The 25,529-nt window shown below is 45.6% G+C and overlaps 1 protein-coding gene across 1 annotated transcript in view; it reads left to right on the top strand.

The window, feature by feature from the left end:
* UNC80 (unc-80 subunit of NALCN channel complex) overlaps positions 1–25,529 on the top strand; it is a 3,271,126-nt gene that overhangs the window by 2,954,760 nt on the left and 290,837 nt on the right. The window lies entirely within an intron of this gene.

Genomic DNA, 25,529 nt, shown 5'->3' with positions numbered 1-25,529 from the left:
TGGACAGGACAAAGGACTTCAGAGTTGATGACCAGATCTTCGTAGGCTTTGTTGGCTGCAGGAAAGGTCGAGCGGTGCACAAGCGCACCCTTTCCAGGTAGATTGTCTTGAGCATCAAGATATGCTACTCTTTGGCTGGTAAGGAACCTCCAGAGGGTTTAAGAGCTCATTCCACTAGAGCAAAGTCTTCCACTTCTGCTTTGTCTAGGGGTGTTCCTGTGGAGGACATTTGTAGGGCAGCAACTTGGGCCTCCCTCCACACCTTCGCAAAACATTATTGCTTGGATACCGAGGTGAGGAAGGACGGACATTTTGCTCGTTCCGTCCTTCAGGACCTTTTGGTTTAGAAGGGTGGACACCCTCCTCCGGGAGTGGGGACTGCTGTGGGAATCTATTCACAAGGTGAGGAATCCACTGGCAGATGTATCCATCAGAAGAACAAGTTACTTACCTTTGGTAACGCTTTTTCTGGTGGATACAGTATCTGCCTGTGGATTCCTCACTGACCCACCCGCCTCCCCGTTGTCCATCCTTCTATACCTGCAATTCTATTATTGGTTTTTCAAAATGTGTTTTGTTACTGTCAAAGGCAGTGTGTTATTTCTGTTGCCTTTCTACTTATTCTCCACACTGTGTGTGTTTGCATATTGTGTACTGTGTATGCTGTGTAAATATATTGCTGTCAGTCCGTCCGTGTGCCTCGAAGGCACGGAATAAAGGGGCGGAACTGACGTCATCACGCCGACGAGGTCTTCTTATGGAGCCGGTGACGTCAGCGGAGTCGCGAGGGGAGCCGTGTCTCTGTGACGTCGTCTTCGACCCCATCGGCGTGGACTGCTACAAAAGTTTCCGAACGTTGCTGGCGCAGGGGATATTCACAAGGTGAGGAATCCCCAGGCAGATACTGTATCCACCAGAAAAAGCGTTTCCGAAGGTAAGTAACTTGTTCCTCTGTAAGAAACATTAGTTAGTTATAGATTCCTTACCGCCCCACCCATCCTCCCCATTCTGCGAACTGATTTCCAGGGTTAAGGGCATCCTTTCAGGGCCTTAGTTTTGTGCACCAATGGTCAGTGTCTTGCATGGCTCTGCGTTTCTGGCGCGGAAAGTCCTGTACAGAACTGACGTCAGCGCCTGAGGGCAGAGTCTAAGTAGCTGCCGCGACATCATCCCGGTGACCACGACGACGAACGCGGAGGCGACCGATGCCACCTTCCGATGCGCAGAGGTACTGCCGACGAAAAAACTTTCTGGATCCAGTCTCATGCCTGGGGGTAATTCTAAGGTGAGGAATCTATAACTAACTAATGTTTCTTACAGATATATCGTTACCAAAGGTAAGTAACTTGTGCGTTAGCAGTAAACAGAGTTGAGCATACACTCTACAAGTACGCCTATTTTGATGTTTTCCACTGAACCGGCATGTGCTGGTTCAATCAGGAAATTGTTGACTACTGCTACTTCTTATGTAAAATAGTTTCCTTTTTTCACCATAACCAGTCACATGTCTGTCAGTGCTCTTCATAAGCCCTCATAGTCCACCGTACCTTCCAAAGAAGGTTTGTATACAAATGGGTTTGCATTGTTTCATTGAAATGCAATGCATTAAAGAACACAAAGCAATTGTCCGTTATCTATAGGTATGTTCAAAGATGCAAATTGATAAAAATTATGTTTCTGAAGTCCTCAAGGCCCATTTCACCAATTCAAAGCAGTATCTACCTTTTTATTTGGACAAAATTCTTGGGTGGAAATATTTAAAGTTTCCATATGGGATTTTTTGCACAACTTCAATAGACACTACTTGCAGGACCAATGACACCAAGGCTGAATTCAGACTAGTTTATTTTTCACCCATTGTACCCCAGTATCTGAACTGTCTGTCTGTCAGTGAGAACCTCTGGCTGTCTTTTTGATTTTAGAAAGAAGGTACATTTACCTTTGTGATGATTCAGCTGAAATTCTTGCAAAAAGGCACTTGATGGAACAGGAAAATCCTTGTGATTCATTGTTACAGGTAAGCAAAACTTTTAAAATTTCTCTTCCCCTTCTGATAAATACTCTTCACACAAAGTAGATTCTTCCACACCATATGTACTCTCGGAATTGAGGGACTTCTTCCACTGTGACAACCAATCTATGTAATTTTGGCATTTCTTGTGCTTGGAAACACGTTCAATAAGTATGACGTACAGGAAGTAAAAGGTATCCATAAGAAGAATTGCTAGTTATGTAAGCCACGTCTTTACCAAAGGGTTGAAGATGTTATTCAGCAAGGAAAACCACTTTGATTTTTTTCCCTAAGGTGCCTCATTAATTACCATGTTCCAAGGCTTATACACATTACACTTCTTTTTGGAATAATGTTAGTTAGCACTTCTGGAATCATATAATTGAAAATAACCCTGACTGTCCTGACAAAATTATAATTGTATTTTTCACGTCTTCAGGGGCATTGCATTTGGCTCCATTTTATAGGTCATGAGTCAGAAAGATCATTGTATCTTCATATACTTAATAAACATTGAATGTAAGGGGAACTATGTATGTAACCATAGAGTTGAAAAGTTTTTAAATTGCATCCTCATTGTAGAGATAACTGACTGAAGTTGACCTGTTTTGTAAACGATTTTTATTTAACCAGTAGGTGTTCTTTATTGGTTATGATGTACTGTAAATATGCACAGCTATAATAAAGGGACAATGTATAGATTGTTGTTTGGGCTTTGCTAAATTCAATACTATTAAGTAATTAAAGGCCAAACACACTGACTCCCTCAACTCTGCCTTCTATGAGCCATTGAATCGATCAGGGTATTCCATTCCACTAGTGAAATGCAAAAGGAACCACTTTTGGAACATCCTTCGGAGGTTGGACATCACTATAATCTAAAAGTAAAATGCAGCAATAGTTACCCATAGAATGTTTCTTTCAAATTAGGCAATTTCTAATTGAGCCATAGAGATTTATATATATTTTTTGCGATGTCAAATTAGTCTTTTATCCAAGCAGACTTAATAGGACAAATTTAATTTGTGTAGCAAATATATATATATATATATATATATATATATATATATATATATATATATATATATATATATATATATATATATATATATAGATAGATATATAGATATATATGTTACACAAATGACACTTGTCCTATCAAACCTGCTTGTGTAAAAGCCTAATTTGAGGTCGAAAAATAAATAAATATATATATGTAGTAATTTTTGGGTGATAGGAATACCGCCCAACGCTACGCTCTCAGATACTGTTCCCCACCAGTATAGTAACTGTAATGTATAAATAACTTGTTGCTGAGGGGTTGGTTTCACAATATACAGTAAACACACAATAAATTCTTGTGCCGTTTCTTTGTCTTTTCTTTATTCATACAATCAGCCTTTTTCAATGAGTCAATAATTACAGTGTTACAGCCAACACGTGTTTTGCGCACACTAGCGCTTCTTCAGGGCTATCAAACATTGAGATCACAATTCAGTGTTTTTGCATATATAAAGAAGAAATGATTATTTAAGAAATTAGAAAATTAAGAAAATAACAGACACTGTACATGGCTGGTTCATTTTTATACTTAATGAAAAACAAGAGTTTGCACACACATTGAAATAATCCCATGATCTACAATAAGTACATTCTTTTACATTCCTCTGCACATATATGCATACACAACTCTTGGAAATAGTCACTTGATCAATATCAAATTGCACTTCAAATTTGGTTCCACAACGCTACATTATTCATTATGTGTATTCATAACCCAGTGGGGTAATCTTAATCACCTAATCATAGTCCTATTAGCTGCCTCCCTTCTCTAAAATAGTTAGGGTTAAAATTAATTAGGCCTTTTTCTATTCTTTACATAGATATAACTGTTACTGAACAATTTACCCCTCAAGTGTTTTCCATGGTTCAGTGTACTGAATCCTGACAATTGGTTCGATCTCCAGTCTGCTGTTTCAGTGTGGCTATCAATCACTGTGTTCAGTAAAGGAAAATGCAACTAAGTTTTTGTATTATCAGTGAGCTCTACCTATTTTTAACTCTCCCTAAATTTGAATCAATACTTACAATTTCCCCAGAGGATTGATTTCCCCAACCTTCCAATAGATCCTATATGTATCTTGTCATTGTCCTCTTCACTCAGGTCGTATTTTGATAATGGGTAGTAACCTGGAGAAAAATATGAGTAGTCGCTCATAGTAGTAGTAGTACCATAACCAGTGTCCTCTATTCTAAGTTCCTCCTTGTATATATTATTTACTAAGTTCTTACCTGTATTAAAATTGCTATTTATTCCTCTCAAATTTCTTCATGTCCTGTTAGTGCGGAAAATGATGATATTTCTTCTTTATATATGCAAAAACACTGATTTGTAATCTCTATGTTTGACAGCCCTGAAGAAGCGCTAGTGTGCGCTGAACATGTGTTAGCTGTAAAACTGTAATTATTGGCTCATCAAATAAGGCTGAATGTACGAATAAAGAAAATACATAAAGTACGGCCCAAGAATGTATTGAGTTTTTATGAAAACAACTTCTCACTGACAAGTATATATATATATATGGTTCACTTAGCAATCGTCTAATTTGAAAGAAACATTCCTGCTTGAATAAAAGACTAATTTGACGTTGCTAAAATTCTGACCTTAAATCCTGAGGTCATGCAGATCAATGTCAGCTGAGCTACCTGGCTGACCATATTGCTTATCAAGCTATCAACATTCTCAACATCTCATTGACTAGGAAATTCCATTCTAACTGTCCTCTAATTATCACTCATCACAAGTCAGTCTTACACAAATATGCTGTCCATGCTTTTTCTATCGAGGTTAATATCAGGTTATCTAAAGGAGCAATTTAGATTTTGTCACATAGTGTGAATGCCCGGGCTTTTGAATTTCAATTGCTACCTTGTTTTTCTCATAGCACTGGTATTTATAAAACAGTTTTCCTTTTAGTCCTACTCTTGCTCCCTCTTTATAATTGTCACTTCCCATTTGTAAGACCACTCTAGCACTGATATAAGGTAACATTTTGTCCCATGAAAGGCAGTGCCTAGCTGATTGGTGTGAAGGAAAGAAAGGGACTAAGTGAAATATCATCTGTAATATCTGTTATTAAATCTGAAACAAATACTGATTAATTCAAACATAACCAGTCCACCTATCATTATATATGACATAGTCTTATTTCACATAATCTGAAACGACATCAAGGACTGGAATCACACTTCTTAAGGGTGTCCCAATTAGAAAAAACATTAAAGTAAAAGTAAATCCTTGTTGGCAATGTTGTAGCTCTTGAATGAAGCTAAATAATAAAACAGAAGCTATTAGCAAGACCCCAAACTCACCTTGACATCAGGAAAAAGGAAAAAAACTAAGGAAGAATCTCCAGAAGTGACTCATCAAAAAGTGCAAGAAGCAAACATTAGGGGCAAAGGTTGTAGCAAGGGGGAAAATAATGCAAATATAAATGTACACAAATGTTTTGTGACACATTTATCACTCATAACCTCTGCTAAATATAAGATTCAAATTGCAACTGACTGGATAAGGCTCTACATCGTCATGGACTGGTAACCTCAAATAGAATTCTCTGTGCACACCACCATTTGGGAAAAGGCAGTTTAAAAAGCTTGTCACTGTCCCTTTCCGCAAACTAATACCATTGATTTGGCACATGAAGAAGAAACCTAAAGGCCAGTTTGGTGGACCAGTGCTCCATCACAGATGTGATGGATATCCCAGCCACACTTTCAATAAGGCAGACAGGTTATGCGTCCCACTTGTGATTGAATACCCCTTCGTCACACTCTAAATCAGGCCCTAAGTTTAAAATCCTTTGCCCAGCACTGAAGTATACAGTCCCAACATGGTCCATCTAATAGAGACTTCTATATTCCTTACCATAGAATATTCCCCAGGCATCAGACTGGAACCTGAGATTTTTCAGAAGCAGGACCCCTGCTCTCCGATAGGTGGCATTGTTCGGCTCCATGTGGTGTAGGCCGCACCGGAAGTGACATGTCCAGTGCCTATATAGTCGCCACCCCGTGCGCTGAGGTCAGTATTTTTCTCTCTGCTCCATCACAGCAGATTTGGAGAAGAGCTACACCGAGTCACTTTTTGACAATTTTTCGACCTTTTGTTGAAGATTTTTTGAGACATTGTCTCCTAGTGTGGCAGGGATGTTCGTGAGGAAGGCTGGATCCAAGCCCTGTGGTATCTGTCACAGCACATGTTGGTGACAGACCCACACCTCGTCTGCCTTTGGTGTCTTGAGCGTAACCATGACACCAAGATCTGGGTCCATTGTCATGTCATGCACCCAAGGCCCTTGAGGGAGCGGTCCCTCAAGCTCCTTGCTGCTTGATGCGGCGACGATCTCAATGTCAGTTGATAGGTGTCAGTTGATAGGAAGGTCTCAGGTTCGGTCATGGAGCCATTCCATGCGCTCGTTATCACCGTCGAAGTAATCCGAACGTTATGGTAAGTCCCACAAGCTTAAGAAGAACAAGAAGTCAAAGGAGGCTTCGACTTTTTCCTGTCCATCGAAGTCATCTGACGAGACGAGGGAACATTGACATTTGAGGCCTGGCTCTGCGGTTGAGTTTTATGAAGCCATGCACCTCATATTTGGATGGCCTGTCTGCCGCCAGTCGGGCCCCATGGATGGATCTGGACCGATGCTGGTTAAACCACCTCAACTTTCCTTCGCACCGGCTCCATTGGCGACTTCCCCAGCGCTCATCGGCGGCACCACCCCCCTACTCATCCCCGACTCCGACACGGAGCCAGATGCGCATCATCTGACGCTGACTCAGATGTCAACTGAAAGCATTCCTTCCAGGCCAGAGCCTGTGCCCTATTCCTGTGGCTAGGGCTTAGGGATTATTGGGAGGGGCAGCTGAACCAGGATGAATACCAGCCCTAATATGTCACTGAGGACACCTGGTGTGAGGATCTGGCAGATGCCAGTGGTCTGCACACCTCCTAGATACTGGTGTGGTCTCCCTTCCTACTTGGATAGGAAGAAGGGAGCCTCATTTGCTATGGTGGTGAGAAGGGCATCCAAGGTCCTGGACCGTCAGTTGCCCTCTGTGGCAGTCAAGACAAGCTTTTTGACGAAGGTGCTTCCGCTGGGAGTGACCCCATCCGAATCTATTCTCAGGTTTAACGAAGTTCTCACAGACGTCCTATTTGGTGCCTGGTCCAAGCCATGCACAGGGGCTCCTGTGAAAAGGACAGTTGCCTGGTGCCATCACCCTCCTTCAAGGGATCCCAACTTCCAAACCAAGTACCCTTCATCTGAGAACTTGGTGGTCCAAGCCTCCATTTCCACTGGGCTAGGAATCCAAGAGACTGCATACCTTGGGAAAGAAGATGTTTTCTTCCGCCAGCCTGGCATTGTAGTTGGTGAACACTGCTTGCTTTTTTGGGGCAATATTTGCATTCACTTTGGGACCTGGTTGCGAAGGTGCACCCTATGGTATCGGGCGAGGCCCGAGTTATACTCTTTCAAGATATTGCTGATGGGAGGGATGCAGCTATGTTCACCATATGCTGTGGCTAGAAACAACTGACTCACTAGGCAGAGCGGTTTCATCGTTGGTGGCCCATAGGCACCAGGCCTGGTGGAGGACTACTGGCTTTTTGGGGGATGTCCAGGCCTCGCTCATGGCCATGTCCGTCAATGGTTCCAGTGGACTAGGCTCTAGACTGCTTCAAGGGCAGCAGAGCTACAGCCAGGTCCATGGCCCCTTGTCAACTCCTGTCTACCTTTTTGCTCCTTTCATTGCCAATGACGGGGCTTCCAGTTGCGTCTGTACCTACCCAGCTACCACGGCCAGCAGGCTTCCCAGCCCTTGCATGACCAACAACATGGTACCCACAGACTCAGGTAGCCAGAGTACGGCCCAGTCCACCACCCCCTGGAAGCCGCAACCTCCAAGCCTCTATAGTTTGCCCTTCAATCATCATGTACATCTAGTGGGAGGCAGGATATGTCATCACCTGCACCACTGGAGGTCGATAACATCCGACCGCTGGGTTCTCCAGATTGTCTAAATGGGCTACTCCATCCCCTTTGCAACTTCCCCTCCACCCTTGCCACCCACCTGCGACAAGCTGGCGAAGGACCACATTTACTTACTCCCCCAGGAAGTGGAAGCTCCCTTGGCCAAGGGAGCCATAGAGAGGGTGCCTGCATCAGAAGTAGGTTGTGGTTGTAATTCCTGCTACCCAAGAAGGACAGAGGCCTTCATCCTATCCTGAATCTGCTCCCCTGTAAACGGTAAAATGTAAAATGCTAACACTCACTTAAGTCCTGTCTGCCCTGGAACCGGTACACTGGATGTTAGGGTTGGTCTTGTAGGACCCATATTTCCACATTCCTGTCCGTCCCAAGACATTACCTGAGGTTTTCAGTAGGCAAAGAGAATTTTCAATTCATCATGCTCTCATATTGCTTTACCAGTGCCCCTCAGGTGCTCACCAAGGTGGTGGGGTGGTTGCAGCTCATCCGCAAAGATCAGGGTGCCAGTCTTCCCATATCTCAACAACTGGCTGTTGAAGGCGGGCCCGCCCCAGGCGTTTGTCTCCCACATCCAGACTTCGGCGGACCTCCTGCATTCGATGGGGTTTACTATCAATGTGCCGAAGTCACACCTGACCCTTTTTCAGACACTTCCTTTCACCGGAGCTGGTCTGTACACAGTACAGTTTCATGCTTATCCTCCTGAGCGGTGCGTCCAAGATATTCAGGCAATGATAACGATGCTTCAGCTTCTATCCTGGATCTTGGTAAGACTGACTCTGATGCTGCTGGGCCTCATGGCCTCCTATATCATGCTTGTGGCACATACCATTAGCCATATACTAGCTCTGCAGTGGGTCCTGAAATTCCACTGGGTGCTGCATCAGGAGAATCTTTCCGGCATGGTCCATATCACGGAGAGATCTGCAAACAATCTGCAGTGGTAGCTAACAAACCACGAATAGGTCATTGGCAAACCCCTCTCACTTCTCCAACCAGATCTGACAGTAGTGAAAGATGAGTCACTCCTTGCGGGGCAGCCATCTGGGAAAGTTGGAGATCAGAGGACTAAGGTCTCTGGCGGAATCCGGACTCCACATCAACATGCTGGAGTCCGAGCGATTCACTTGGCAATGAAAGCCTTTCTACACTCTGTAGGAAGCTGGCTGTCTATATAGTGTAGTAAAAAGAAGTACACTGTGCACAGGGTCCAGTGGTTCCCTAATTGGTTCACAAAGGCTAAAGTCGGTAATACTAACGCTCTCTTTTTTAGTAGTGTGGGCGAGCAGCTAGGCTTATCAGAGGGTAGTGTTAAGCATTTGTTGTACTCTAAGGGGCAATAAATGAAATAAATAAAAAATCTGAGACCGAATTAGAAAAATAACACTTCCTTTTATATATATTTCAAACTTAAGAACTTCGTTTCAAGGTAAGTACAGTTTTCGATAAAAATATTCACAGGTAAGTAAAGCTTTCAAACCTGTGCGCTTTTATGCACAATGCAATCCTATGGGAAGAAAAGACAATAAAGACATAAAGGTAGGTAGTCGGTTTAAGGCGTTCGCCTTCGGGGATCGTAGTAGTAGTGGGCCAAGGTTCTAAGTACTACTAGCAGTTCATTGGGAACCACCCAGGTTCTACCTGGAGCTGGTAACTGGAATGCTACTGAGAAGGGGGGCCACCTGAAAGGAGGCTGCACAGGGGGACTTGTGGGCAAGTCTGAGGGCTCCCAAATGAATGCTCATGTCGCAAGGGGTCTTGGTACAAGGGGGCAAAACCAGTTCATTAGTACCTGGGCTGGGGGGAGCAGAGTGGTTTGGTCAGCTGGGCTGGGTGAGCAAAGATGCACATCATGGTCAGAGACAAACAGCTTGCAGGGGAAAAATCAAAGCAGCTGGGCCACTCTTGAAGTGGGAATCATGTATGCTGACGTCCCTCGATGGCTGCTTGTTCCTGGTGCAGTAAAAATCCGGACTTGACACTCACGGTCGGTGTTTAGTGCAAGACATCCAGTACCCCGGGGTTTGGTGCTGCACAGCTCCGGTTGGTCCTGGTGTCTTCACAATTGGTAGAGAGACAGATCTGAGCTTCCAGAGCACGAGTACCTTCTCCTAGTTGTCTATTGCGTCTGTTGCGCCAAAGAACTGCAAGGCAGTGGACCGGGCTTGTCGGTGCCTGCGGACTGCAAGAGAGTAGCGGCTCTACTTCAAGGTAGACTTACGGTGTTGGTTGAAGTGCTAGCAGGCTACCCAAGGCTTTGGTAGTTCTCCAGCTTGCAGGACAAGTCACTCTGTTGCGGTTGTCGATAGTGGGCTGGGGACTGCAGGGTTTCGCTCCAAAGTTCTACTGTAGTTCTCACCAGGGAGTGACTCTTCTTCATCCTTCTTCTGTTGCTCCATTAAATCTGAGTCCTTGGGTTCAGGGATGCCACCAAAATACTCAATTTAGGGGCGCTATGGGGAGTGACAGGTATTAGCCAATGAGTTACCTACCTTTAGTGTGTCTACACCCACTATATGACCACCACTTCCTATGGGAAGTGTGCATAACCCTGACTCTAGATGGCTAAGTCCTTCCAAAACAACATGGAGGAATCTGAAAAGTGGGTTCCAAATCAGCTGGCCCGCCCTAAGGGTCGTTCTGGCTGAATGTGGGCACACCTCCTAATCTAACTAAGTTTCTCACCTGTCTTGCCAAAAAGAGGGGTCAGGACAGGGGGGTGGCAACCCCACTATCTGGAGAGGCACAGGTTCACATAACAAAGGGTGAAGTCCTTTTAAGCTTCCTTCCCTGGAATTTCCATTCTGCTTGGAGGAGGTGTGAACACCTCTGCCCAGAGCAGGCTTTGATCCAGTCCTCCGAGAGCGAAGGCTCTCACCTCAGGAGGTCAGAAATCTGTCTATGGTGGCTGCTTGGTCGAGACCAGTCAGTCAGCACAGTAGTAGTCAGTAGGTTTTGAGGGGTCACATCTAAGATGCCCTCTGTGTGCATTTATTAATAAATCCAGCACTGGCTTCAGTGTGGGTTTATTAAGACGAGGTGTTTGGTACCAAACACCTTGGGGTACAGTGAAACCATCTTGTAGCTGGAGAACTCGTAGTGACGAGTGTCCAGCCCATCTATGAGTTATGGCTTCCCTGTACACTGGCAATAACTAAAGGTGAACTCAGATATCACCGGGTGTAGGAAAATGCCTCTTTAGAACATGGTTAGCCCCCACTTTCTCCCTGGAAATTGTTGTAATTTTGACTGGAACTGCACAGGGTCCCTGCCAACCAGGTCCCTGTGCTGAAGGCCTTTCCCTAAACTGTACCTTTTGCTTCCCAATTGGCACAACTACAGTGCTCCTTCTAAGGCCCTGGTAAATGGCACCCCTGATTCCTAGGGAATTGGCACTGAAGAGGGGCCCCAAGGGTAGCAGCATGAATTGTGCTGCCCTAGGGTCCCCTCACCAAGGCCATACACACTGCCATTTCAGACTTCATGCCTTGGTTCAGACAAAACCGAAGAGTCGACATGGCACACATTTCTGTGTGCCATGCTAAGAGACACTGAATGGGATATAGGTAAGACACCCCTCTTGCAGGCCATATAGCTCTAAGGCAGAGTACACTATATCTCATTTGAGGACTGTTTGACGTGGCTTTTCCAGCGGGTTTATCCCCAAACATTTTGCTTTTTGGCCTCCTGTTTGGACCCTGTTTTGTTGGTTTATGACTCTGGGCACCTTACCATTGCTGATCAGTGCTAAAGCGCATATTCTCTCCCTATAAATTGTATTTATGGATTGGTGTTTCCATGTTTGGCTTATTTGATTTACAACTAGGACCCTAGTACAGTGCATTGTGTGTGCCCAGGGCCTGTAAATCAAATACTGCTATTGGGCTTGCAGCACTGATTGTGCCATCCACACAAGTAGCCTTGAAAAAGGTTCTCAAACCTGCCATTGCAGTTTGTGCGCAGTTTGGTACTGCCATATCGACCTGGCAAGTGCACCAACTTGCCAGGCCTTAACCTTCCATTTCGTACATGTAAGACACCCCTAAGGTAGACCCAAGGTAGCCCCATGAGTAGGGTGCAGTGTATGAGAAAGGTATGACATGTACTGAGGTATGTGGCATGCCCTGATAGTGAAATACTGCCAATTTCGTTTTTCACTATTGAAAAGCTATCTGTTCCATAAGATAGAATGGAAGTTTATTTATAACATCTTATAAATATAACTTCCCATCGGGACAAGATGGAAAAATGAAATTTAGGATGCCTGAACTCTGAATATAAAAACGCATCTTTTAGTAAAGATGATTTTTATATTGTGTGTTTGAAAATACCACTTTTAGAAAGTGGGTATTGACTTGCTTGGGCCATTCTGTGTGCCTCTGCTGGCTCTGGGGTGACAGGGGCTGGGGATGTGCATTCTCTCAGTCAGCCACTGGGGGAGGAGGGTGATGTGTGTCCTGCCTTTCCTGAATGATCGAGGGCTGGGTTGAATAGACCTGGGCTGCATTTAGAGTCGGTGGTGGAGATTTCCTTGCAACTGAATAGGCCTGGTCTGCCTTACACAATGCTGTCTCCACCTCCTGCCGGGAAGCTGCACCAGAGAGGACAGAACTGGTTTTTGATGAGCACAGACACTCTCTGCCTCGAGGGAACCAATTATTTTGTACTATAAATAGGGGGGCCCAGGCCCCTGAACTTTAGACTACTTCTGTAATTCAAGAGGGACGTCTGTCAAGGAGAAGAGCTGGGAAAAGCTAAAGGCGACATACTGCCCCTTTAATGTGTGCTGTCTGGGGTTGGCCAAAAGACACACAATTGATGGACGGACTGCAGAACAAATCAAAACATTCACCTCCAGTCATGCGATCTGGGTTAAATGCATCATTCTTTTGCTCACCATGCCCCTCCAGTTTAGACCTGGCCATATGTAAATCAGTATTGACCCTGTGCCTCATGGGAACAGTCCAGCCCAAACTGCTAAGTCAGGTCCTCCCTGGACCGGAAATAAGCATCCTAGGACCGGTTTCGGGGTTTCACCCCTCTTCAGCCGGGATAGCTTGAATCCGGAGGCACAGTGAGCCCGGTACCCACGTCTGAGCATACCCGGTGCACTTAGGGCGAGGAAGCAAAAGACACACAATTGATGGACGGAATGTACAACAAATCAAAACATTCACCCCCAGTCAAGCAATCTGGGTTAAATCCATTATTCTTTTGCCCACCATGCCACCCCAGTGTAGACCTGGCCATATGCAAATCAGTCTTGACCCTGTGCCTCATGGGAACAGTCCAGCCCGAACTGCTAAGCCAGGTCCTCCCTGGACCGGAAACAAGCATCCTAGGACCGGTTTCGGGGTTTCACAGGGGCTGGGGATGTGCATTCTCTCAGACAGCCACTGGGGGAGGGGGTGATGTGTGTCCTGCCTTTCCTGAATGAGTCAGGGCTGGGCTGAATAGACCTGGGCTGCATTTAGAGTAGGTGGAGGAGATTTCCTTGAAACTGAATAGGCCTGGTCTGCCTTACACAATGCTGTCTCCACCTCCTGCCGGGAACCTGCACCAGAGAGGACAGAACTGGTATTTGATGAGCACAGACACTCTGCCTACAGAGAACAAAGGATTTTGTACTATAAATAGTGGGGGCCAGACCCCTGAACTTTAGACTACTTCTGTAATTCAAGAGGGACGTCTGTCAAGGAGAAGAGCTGGGAAAAGCTAAAGGCGACATACTGCCCCTTTAATGTGTGCTGTCTGGGGTTGGTCTGCAGTAGCTGTTTCCGCCATGGAGAGGAACTGTGTGTGTGTATCCTGCTTGCAAAATGTCTCCAAGGGCTTGAAGGGGAGCTTGCCCCCTGTTCAAGAGGTCTCAAGAACAGCAAAGATCTCACCATCCTTCTGGAAACCATCTTTGGAACCGCTGGTTTCAGTCGCTGCAGAAGGAAGGAGCAGCCAACTCTGTCATCCAGTCCGTCCCAGGTTTCCGTGTTGTGAAGGCACTGCAGAAGATCCCGCCGCACTGCATCCTTGGTCTCAACAACTCCGTCTGGACGATCGTCACCGAGCAGTTGCTTACACCGTGTCCTGTGGGCGCCGTATTCCGCGCCGCCATGCCTCACCCTGCCTGGACGTCACCGACACCGTCGCTGCACGATCCGAACATCGCAACCTGCCAGCAGCGCATTCAGTACCGCCACACCTCACACTGTAACCCTTGGTCTCACCGATGCTGTCTGTACGATCATCACTAAGCCACTGCCTGCACCGCGTCGTAGGGCACCGCACCCTGCACCGCTTCCATTTTTGCAACGCAACCGTGACGGTTGCCCCGATTGACTCGCACCAACATGTCGGCCGCAACGAGAAAGGTACTGTTCACAAGTCTGTCAATGTTTAGCTGGCCTGTTCCAACGTGGTCGGCTGGAACTGTTAGACTGTTGTTTTCAGCATCGCGGTAGTCCCGGATGGAGCTACCTTCTCAGAAGAACTGTGTTTTGTGGATATTTCTAAAAAGTTAAGGTTTTTCTTGCAAACTGCATTGTTTTTAGAACTCTATCATGTATTTTTGTCATTTTAGGTCTTCTTTGGTTTAGATAAAGAATTGCTTATTTTTCTAAACTGGTGTGTCCATTTGTAATGTTTTCACTGTATTACTGTATACATGCACAAATGCTTTACACACTGCCTCTGAGATGAGCCTGTCGGCTCTTGCCAAACTACCAAGTGGGTGAGCAAAGTGATTTTAGAAGTGTACCCCCCTTCCCATGACTAGGAAGAAGTGTCCCTACTTGGACAAAGGTGCAAACTATTGCCAACTAGAGATCCCCATTTCTAACAAGGACATATCTGCATGAGCAGATATGTCCCTGCAATATCCTTGTTGATTTTGGGATATTATAAGTGAACAGGTAAGCCATAAAGAGTACCTGGGCAAGACACTCATCATTACAAGTTCCCCAACTCCATGATGGCTTCACTGTATTATGGGATATCTGGTACCAAACATCTCATCTTAATAAACCTGCACTGATTCTAGCGTCAGATTTATTAATAATTGCTCACAGAGGATCCCTTAGAGGGGTCCCCAAAAAACTAGCAACCCTTAGTGTGGTTATCGACTGGTATAAGCCAGCCTGTCACCACCAGACAGAGTTCTGACCTCATGGAGTGAGTGCCTGCACACTCAGAGGTCGAAAACAATGTCTGTCCAGGGTGGAGGTGTGCACACCTTCCCCTTGGTGAGGAAACTTCAAAGGCCTTTCCAACGCGGACCCAGCCCCTCCTTACAGAAAGCGTAGGCCCCTCCTCCTGTCCTCAACCCTTTTGTGAGGAAAACAGGTGGTAACATTTAGAAAGAATAAGAGTTGTGCCCCCCCCCTCTGCCTCACGTGCTGGAGGTGAGCTGAAGCACATTTTTCAGTGCTCACCATCTTGAAAATGGTGGGACTTCTCCAATCAGGGCTAGGGCTATGTCCCCCTCCTATAGGAGGTGGGCAAAATAGAGGGTGTAGGCACCCCATTGTCCACTACATGTCACTCCCTCATAAACACCCCTAAATTTAGTATTTAATTGGCATCCCCAGACCTGAACAGTAGATTCCACGGACACAAGAAGAAGACGAGCGCAGAAACACTGTTGGACTGGGAACTGCGGACCTCGTGGTGGACTTTGGACGCAAATGTGTGCCTGCCACCACAGAACTCTACAATTGCCATCTTTTAGCTCATCTCATCGCAGTGCCACCTCCACAAGCCCCAGAGGCTCATCAGCACTTTACAAATTGCCAAATAACTCCCTCGAGATAGAGGTATTATCTCCCTGTAGCTGCAGGCACCAAAAACAGCAAAGTCCGGTCCAAAGTCATCCAGTTCCCCAGCCCGACAGACGTCGCTGAGTACCAGCGAAAGGTACACCTGATCTGGAGGGTCAGCTAAGCCTTTGCACCAAGTCTTGAGGCCCCAGGACCCACCGAAGTTGACAGACACAAATACCTGGGGTACCGGACCCCTGCTGCAAAACCCTACAAAGTAGGCTCCAGGTAGCTTTCAACTTCACAGCGAGCCAGACCAGACGAGGGACATCAGGACTCCAGTGACCCACCTGAGCAGTGGCCCAGCAGCTCCAGAATCGTCGCTTCAAGTTGCCAGCTCCTGAATGCGAGGTCCAGCTCAGTGCGCCTTTGCCCAGCTGCAATTCGTCATTGCACCTAGCCCACCCGGCCGGGGTATCATCAAATCAGCTGTGCTCCAGCAGCCCCAGAGCCCTTGCAACCTTTACTTTCCCTTGGGAAACTTCGGACTTGCCTGCAAGTCCCCCTCTGCTTTGCTTTTAGAGGTGTGCCTCTTCCTCCATTGCGCCCTCCATTGCGCCAGCTACAAAGTCCCTTTGTTCCTTGTTTCCCGAGAAATCCAAGAAGCTCCTGAGAATTTGACCTTGGAACTTTGGACCTTTGTCCTAAACCTTCCGATTTCCAAAATAGTAACCACAGCAATAACAGTACTGCATTTCTTTTTCCTATGGCTTTTTAACATTCAATAGGAAATGTATTGTGCGTAATTGCTCACAACTGTGGATATTGCATTCACTGTGATTTTCTCGTGTTGTGAAAAGTATTTACCTTGTACCCGAAGTTCTTGGTCTAAATATTTATATAAAAAGTAGCACTTTTTTTCTAATTTGGTCTCAAGTTCATTCACTGAGTGTGTGTATAAATTATTGCCTCTGTAATTAAGAAAAATGCTTAGCACTACCCTCTATTGAACCTAACTGCTCGCCCACACTACCACAAAATAGAGCATCAGTTTAATCTACTTTTGCCACTGTAAACCAATAAGGTTCTCCATGACCTCTCTGCACAGTGTACCCGATTGTGGTGCACTGTATCGAGAGGTGGGTTTCCAGGACACATCCACTCTTGCAGATAATCCCACACATGGGTATAGTGCACCCTGCCTTAGGACTGTAAGACCTGCAGGAGGAGTGTCTTACCTAACCTACATGTAGTGCTGGTGGGCATGGTACACAGAGATGTGTGCCATGTCGACTCTCTGGTTTTCTCTGCACCAAGACACGCAGGCTGCAATGGCAGTTTGCATGAGTTTGGTGAGGGGTTTCTTAGGGTTGCACAATTTGTGCTGCAGCCCTTAGGAACCCTATTTAGGTCCAATGCCCAAAGTACCACTGGTGCCACTTACTAGGGACTTACAGGGATCCTAACGGTATCCTAACGAGTTTAGGGAAAGAACACTGATACTGGGGACCTAGTTAACAGGAACCCGGCACACTTTCAGTCAAAATTGCACCAGATCCCAGGCAAAAAGTGGGGGTAACATTGCCAAAAAGGGCACTTTCCTACACCCTCCATCAAGGAAAGGCTAGTTCAAGTGTTCACGGACAAAGTCACCACCATGTGGTACTGCAACAAACAGGGCAGAGTGGGGTCTTAGACATTCTGTCAAAAGGCCCTGCGTCTCTGAACCTGGCTGGAACAGGATTGCTTTTCCCTCGTGGTTCACCACCTGGCAGGTTCCCTGAATGCCAGGGTGCACAAACTTACCTGTTGATGCCTCGCAGATCATGAGTGGCATCTCCTTCCAAGGGTGGCAAAAGATGTGTTTCAACAATGGGGAGAGCCTTGGTTAGATCTGTTTGCCTGCGCCAAGAATGTGCAATGTCATAAGTTCTGCGCATTGGATTTTCCAAGGCGCCTCGCCCTTGGAGACGCTTTGCATCTCGAGTGGGGGTCTGGCCTCCTCTACACCTCTCCACCCATACCACTACTACCCAGAGTTCTCAAGAAGATCAGGTATGACCGGCTCCAAGTAATCCTTGTCGCTCCGGACTGGGCTTGTAGAGTGTGGTAGCCTGAGCTGTTGAGCATGGTTATCGGTCCTCTGATCAGGCTGTCCCTTTGGGAGAACCTACTGTTGCAGTATCAGGGGAGGGTTCTCCACCCAAAGCCTGTAACTTCTGAGCCTTCATGCATGGAGATTGAGTGGCAACAGTTGACAGCTTTCGATCTTCCACCCAAAATGTGTAATGTTATCTGGCAGCTTGGCATCCCTCCACCAAGATGGCATATGCCGGCAGTTGGAGCAAGTTTGTGGCACGTGTACTGGCAAACAGGCTGACTCTTTATCTTCCCCACTATCCCAAGTTCTTTTGTTTATTCTAACCCTGTCCCAGCAGGACTGTGCATTGGGCACATTGAAGTATTATTTATCTGCCATCTCCGTCTTCATGTGGCTGCCAAGTCAGCCATCCTGTAGGAGGCTGGCTCAGTATATAGTACTCACCTATGGTGAGGCAGAGTGCACTGAGCCCAGGCAACCCCTTAGTGAGAGTGTTTAGGTCCCTTGAAACCAGAGCTCTCAAGAGGTAACTTTGGAGAGCAACTAAGGCATATTCAGGGTGTAAAGCAAATGCATTTAGCATTATAGTCAGGCAGTAAACTTTTCACACAAGAAAGAATCACACCTGGTGATTATAAAAATACTTTGTATTTATTAGCACACACTAGACACTAATTTGGTATATCTCCCACCAGGAGATATCAACTACACACAAGTAATAGGTAAGTAGCATAGAAAAACACATAGGGCCCGACCGGGGGGTCGAACCATATACTAAAATAGGGGAATGTGAGGTAATTACCAAAACTGGACCAACACCCAAGGATGGAGGACCCCAGGGGAAACATGGAACCATCCAAGTTGAGTAGCCAGGGACCCCAAGGCTCCCAGGTGCAGAGTGGTTACACCGGGTCAAACATCCGTAGGGCAGCACAGAATAAGTCACAGTTGGATTTCTACAGTTCTAGGACCCTTCCCAAAGGACCCCAAAGGAACCACTTGTATCAAGGAAAGTTTTAGATCCGCCCCACCCATGGATACCCCAGGAACCAGGATACCTACACCAGGAAGCCCAGGTGCAAAGGAATGAAGTGGTGTCGAAACCGCCGTAGACGCCAGTGGAGGTTTGTGGAAGATCAGCAGCTACAGAGTCTCGTGGAACAAAGCCGGTGCAACCCAAACGTGGAATCCAAATGAGAAAATCCTAAAAGCAGAGGAGATAGAGTCAAAACTACATGGAGGTGACTAGGAGGCACAGGAGCACAATACCAGCCCTTGTTGGAGGTTCTTGCTGTAGCACAGTGAGGTGGAAGCTGCAACTCTGAAGACCAAGCCACAATGAAGGAGCACAGGCGCCATCTGCAAACTGTCACATGCCAGTCAACGAGTGCAGGAAGGTCAGTGGCTGGCAGGACCACCAACAATGCTTGGCAAACACAAACAACAGTTCACGGAAGAAGATGCTGTTTTGCAGACCAGCAAGATCTGTAGGACTAACCCAGCAAGGGAAGGTCAGGGCTGGCCCACAGCACACAGGAAAGCCAGCAGGAATCGATTGAATCCCCTCGAGGACCCTCTGGCAGCAGGCACAGGGAGCCCCAGGGAAGTCTCAACAGCACAGAGGGGATGAAGGCCCACGATGCAGAGGATGCAGGGAGGACATCGTGCTTGGGGCTGTGCACTGCTGGAGGCTGGGGCTTCTTGGAGCTTGAAGATCTTTTGTGGAGAGAGACAACAAGCCTTGGCAACGGGAAACAGATGCCGTGCACAAGGAGGCGGTTCACATTGTTTGGAGAAGGATTACAGTCACCCCAGTTGCAAGGAAGCCTGGTCAGGCCTCCTGAAGAACCAACAAACCACCACCTGTGTTGCAGAGCCAGGCGATGTCCATGGAAAAACAGGATCTGCAAACCGGTTGTCGACGTAGAGGTGCTTGCGGATGCAGGAAAATAACTCCTGCAAATCAAGGGACATTCCTTCTTGCTTCGATCCAGGCTCAGTACTTGGTGACTGGAGGATGCACAACCATGGAGTTGCAGAACTTGAAGAAGCACAGGGGCAAAGATGCATCAGGAATCTTCCCTCTGGAGCAGTCTTGTCTTTGGTCCTGGCTCAAAGAACAGCAGAGTTCCAGTGTCCACTAGCAGAAGAATCTTTGGACAGTCTTCAGACAACAGGCAGTCGTATCTTGAAGTCATTGTTGGGACGAATCTAAGGATCCACCATTAGGGGAGCCCTTAAGAAACCCTAAAAAGGGGAAGAATCTCTTCTGTGGTGACCCACCTATTAGAGTGGGTCAGGGACACCACTCAGTTGTCCTAGACAGTCAGAGTCTCTCTCTCAGGGGCCAAATTAGAACATGACAGAATCAAGTGACCACATGGAGGATCTCTGGGCACCTCCCTAGTGAGGGGCTGGACAGGGGGATGGACACTCCTCTGTCCTTTACTTGATTTGGCATCAGATCGGGAGCTAAGGGATCCTTAATTGCAAATAAAATGGTTTATGCAAGGAGGGCACCAAATGTGCCCTTCAAGGCAATCTGGTGGTGTTCAGAAGTGCCCCCACCCTACCTAATTCTAAAGGAGAGGTGGTCACACCTCTCCTTTTCAGGAAATCCGTTGTTCAGCTTCCCCTGCCCGAGTTAAGCTCATCAGCAGGGGGCAGAGCACTGTCTAAGGTCAGCAGCAGTGCGGGCTGGCAGGCAGACCCAGTAAGGCTACACAGGTAGGTTTTGGGGGGGGCCCTATAAGGATCCCCCCAGTATATGGCATCATGCAACTAACACTGGAATCGGTGTAGTTGCATGATTCTAACTTGTGTGATACCAAACATGTGCAGGTTTTGTGCAGCCATTATGTAGCTGGCCATCTCGACTTACCAGTGTCCACTAAATACCACATAGTGGCTGGCTGTCCTGCACTTAAAAAGCCCAGAAAATGGAATCTGGGGTTTGTAGGAGTGCCCCTGCTTGGGCAATGGTACCCACACTCTCAGAACCATGCATGCACTCTGCCCTTGGTCTGAAGGGCCTACCTTAGGGTTGACTTATAGGTTAAACCTTATATCTACAGTGAAAGGTGCAAGCACCATTTCACACAGGCTGCAATGGCAGCTCTGCAGACACAGTTTGCATTGGTGGTATAATACATGCTGCAGCCCATGGGAGACACCTAGTGTACCAATGCCCTGGGTACCTCAGTACCATATACTAGGAATCTTTTTTTTTTTATATATATATATGTTCAATTTTAATTGTGGGATTTCCATGACATTATTTTACAGTTTAAGTATACATTGTATGGTATGATATACAGTTGTAGTCCTCTTGTTACAACGGCAGTGTTTCCCACCGTATGCTCAGAAGATACTAGGGACCTTAACTTGGTTCTTATCTTTTTAATGTGTGCCCCCTTTGAACCTGCCCTCTTAGGCTTCTAAGCATCAATTCTCCATTTCTTGTGACAATTGCATGTGCCCGGAGGGTCAGTGAACTGCAGGCACTGTTATCTCAGCCTTCAAACATCTCTTTCTTCCCAGAAAAACTCGTCCTTCAGACCTGAGCATCCTTCTTGCTGAAGGTAGTTAATCCATTCCACGTAGGCTGGACTCAGAGAGGGTTGTAATTCTACCTTGACCACACAAAACGCTCTGGGTGGACAATCAACTCTTCATGGGATATGTCGGAGCCAGAAAATGGAATGCTGTGCAGAAACGAACCATCTCCCAATGTAATGAAATGAAAAAATGATTTCTAAAGCGCACTACTACCCGTGGGTGTCTAGGCGCTGACTGTCAAAGAACAGGGTGGGTCCGAGTGAAAAATAACACCAGCCTAGTGAAACACAGGAAGGGTGGAAGAGCAGGATAAACTAGTGGTTGAATAACCAAGTTTTAAGAGCTTTCTGAAGCGTGAATAGATTTCCTGAAGTTTTGAGTGTTGGTGGCATCGTGTTCCAGAGTTTGGCAGTGGCCACTGCAAAGCTCTTGCCTCCCCAGGTAGCTCTTTTAAACTTGGGAACAACCAGGTTAGCCTGGGAGGCCGATCTTAAGGTTCTGGCAGGGGTGTACAGACGGAAGAGTTGCTTAATGGAGGCTGGACCCTCTGAATGGAGGGCCTTGAAGGCTATGCACAAGGCCTTGAACATAATCCTCTTTTAGACCGGGAGCCATTGGAGTTGGTGGGAGGGACTTGGACACCGACTGATGCTTTGGAATTCCCAGAAGCAATCTAGCGGCCACATTTTGGATCATTTGTAGTTTGTCCAGTGCTTTCTTATGGGCAGTCAGGAAGAGCCGTTGCAGTAATCTATTTTAGAGAAGATCAGTGTTGTGATCACTGCTTTGCGTAGGTCCATAGGGATAAAAGGAAAAAACTTCCTGAATGATTCAAAGATGAAAAAACATGATGAGGTAATGGCATTGGCATGTCCCACAAAAGACATTTTTTCATGAAACTGTACTCCCAGGTTTTTCACTTTTGGCACCGGAAAGGGGAGGGAACCAATGGATTGTACTCTGCCTTAAGATCAGCTTCGCATTTGCCAAGAAGCAACCACCCAGAGGGTTTGCATGCTCATTTCACCAGAGGAAAGGCTGCGACCACTGCGTTAACATGCAGAGCTCCAGTCCTGGACATCTGCCAGGCACCAACATGGGCCTCACTGCACATGTTCAGCAAGCACTACTGCCTGGACTGTAAGGTCCTTCGGGTTGAGCAGTTTGCCCGTTCGGTCCTGCAGGACTTTCTAGTCTGAAACAAGTTTGCAGACCCACCTTTTGGGAAGGTATTGCTTGGGTATCTATTCTAAGGTAAGGAACCGGTGGCTAGAAGTCTCTACCAGATGAACAAGTGTCTTGTCTTCGGTAAAACCTTATCCGGTAGAGACTCTATCTAGCTGCAGATTCCTTACCGGCCCCTCATCCTCACAACTCTGCGAATGGATTTCAAGGAACAGGGCTGTTACCCTTTCAGGCCCATAGTTTTCCACACCAGGCCTCAGTGTTCTCTGTGGCTCCTCGCTCCTGGTGCGGAAAGTCACGAAAAGAAACTAACATTGGCACGCTGGGGCAGCACCTATAAAGGCACTGTGTACGTCACTTCCGGCAAGGACGATACCAATCACGCCACACAGAGCTGAACAACGCCACCAATTGGCATGCAGGGGTATGCTCACTAAAAAAGATTCCAGATCCAGCATGACACCCGGGGATAATTCTAAGGAAACACAACTGCAGCTAGATAGAGTCTCTACCAGATAGGGCAATACTAAAGGTAAGTCACTAGTTCCTCAAGCAATATTCTTCTGAAAAGCGCTTATAGCGTTCCATCTTTTCCTGAATGGTTGCAAGCTCTAGTTGGCTCTTAACAAAGATCGATCAAAGTAAAAGGATGAATAAGTAAGAACATTAGAGATGTGTTGTTTAGCAATACCTGTGAAAAACTCTCACTTCTATATTGATGAGATATTCTTCAAGTGGAGGAGGGGTTTTGAGAATTCCTCTTCAAAAGAAGGACAGGTATCATACTAGTATGAACAGTTCACATTTATCTTTTGCCTGGACTCACTGAAAGCTCAGCCCTAGAAGGTAAACAAAGTATTACCTATTGTGGCTTACAGCTATTTTTGAGCACATGTTGTTAGCCATGGTGAAATTGCACTTCTGAAAAAAGGTGGTATATAAGGAGGTTATTAATTTGGACTGACACGTGGGTGTACAGGGGGTTTCTGACTAATTATTGGCAACAACAATATTGTCAAAAAATATAAAATACCTAAATATTGATCTTATATACTTTGTTTTGAACAATTCTACAGTAAATTTGGAACACATATCCACTTTAAAAATAAAATTACATGTTAAAAATATACTTATAATTTAAAAAAGATATTAACAAAGTATAACTTGCAAACATGAAATGAAATATATATACTATAAAATAATGTAAACAAATAATAAATGTAATATTTACAAAACATTATTTAAACATAAATAATAAAATTGAAATGAAAATGAATGATAATAACAAACACTAGATATTAAAAAATAAAAAAGTAAAAAAGAATGTATAAAAATTATATAAAATACTAACAATATTTCGCATTAAAAACAACTTTTGAAAAAATCTAATTAAAAATGTGACTTAGGGCCTCATGTAGGTAGCCAAATACCGGTCGGTAACGGCCGATTTTCGGTAATTATACCGTTACCGACCGGTATTTAGGCTTTTGGTATGTAGGGGGACAATTTCTGTATTCGGAATTTACCGAATCGGTAATAATTACCGAATCGCTAATTTTACCGATTCGGTAAATTCCGAATACAGAAATGAGATGTAGGGGGAGTGTGTGGGTGTTGTTATGAGTCGGTATTTACCACCAACTAATAGTTGGTGGTAAATAATGAATGGATGTGGAAATGCATTTCATAGCGCCTACAAGTGTGCAATGTGGCAGACATACATGCCCTTAGGGCATGTATGTGTGCCACATGTGCACACATGGCCGATTCAGGGGTGCAACAGGGTGTCAATGTGACACCCTGCCACGCTTGCATGTGTTCCCCCCATTACCGAATCGGTATTTACCGATTCGGTAATGAGGCATACCTTCCCATCAATGGGAAGATATGCCTCATTACCGAATCAGTAAATACCGATTCGGTAATTACCGAATTTTAGCGAATCGGTAATAATTACCGACTCATTACCTACATAGCATTTACCACTTCATAAATACCGATTCGGTATGATTCGGTATTTATGAAGTGGTAAATGCAAGCCCACCTACATGAGGCCCCTAGAGAGGTAGAATTTATAACACCCACTCGAACTTGAGCAGCAGTAGGGAAAGTGTTATACTTGGGAGGGGTCAGATTCACTATCCCAGTTCCAACATAAGCAGCAGCAGGTAACGTTTTGGACTTTACAGAAATAAGATTTACTGTTCCATACCAACATAAGCAAAAGTAGGGAATGTGTTGGACTTTTGAGGGGTCTGGTGTACTGTTGTTACTCCAACATAACCAAAATAGGAAAAGTGCTTGTCATTGGAGGGGTTAGATTTACTAAGTATGGTGTTATGTACAACTAATTTTTTTTTTAAACTATATGAAAGACTTAGCAATATTTTTAACTTCTATATTCTGTCCCACAATATTTTTGACATAATAATATTTATGTCTCCCAATATTTTTGACACAATAGTTTGTCGAAATATTGTAAAGGATTAATTTTGAACACTAGAATACCATCTCTCCTAGCCACCATCAAGGGAGTATGGCTATCAGGGACTGATAACAAGCACTCGATTATGGAACTAATATTATAAACCATTGAGCCTCCTTCAGAAACTTCAGCACCCTGTACCCATACCCATTGCTGGTATAAGGTATGTGAGAATTAATTGCCACGGTGCTAAGAGAACTACCTTTACTCCTAGCGACTCCTCAGTGAACTTCAGTAAATGATTCCCTACTCTCACAAATTTAGCCAGCACAGTTCTCACTTCCACCTCTGTAAAGCTGAACATTTACCCAGCATCCCCTTCAACCTGCCACCCTTCCGAAACTCCCTCACTTTCAAATATTGCAAGGAGCATCAGTTTTCAAGT

This window comes from Triturus cristatus, chromosome 3_2 (assembly GCF_964204655.1).
Source record: "Triturus cristatus chromosome 3_2, aTriCri1.1, whole genome shotgun sequence".
Classification (NCBI taxonomy): domain Eukaryota; kingdom Metazoa; phylum Chordata; class Amphibia; order Caudata; family Salamandridae; genus Triturus; species Triturus cristatus.
The sequence above is the reverse complement of the archived record's forward strand: the minus strand, read 5'-3'. Positions and strand labels throughout refer to the sequence as shown.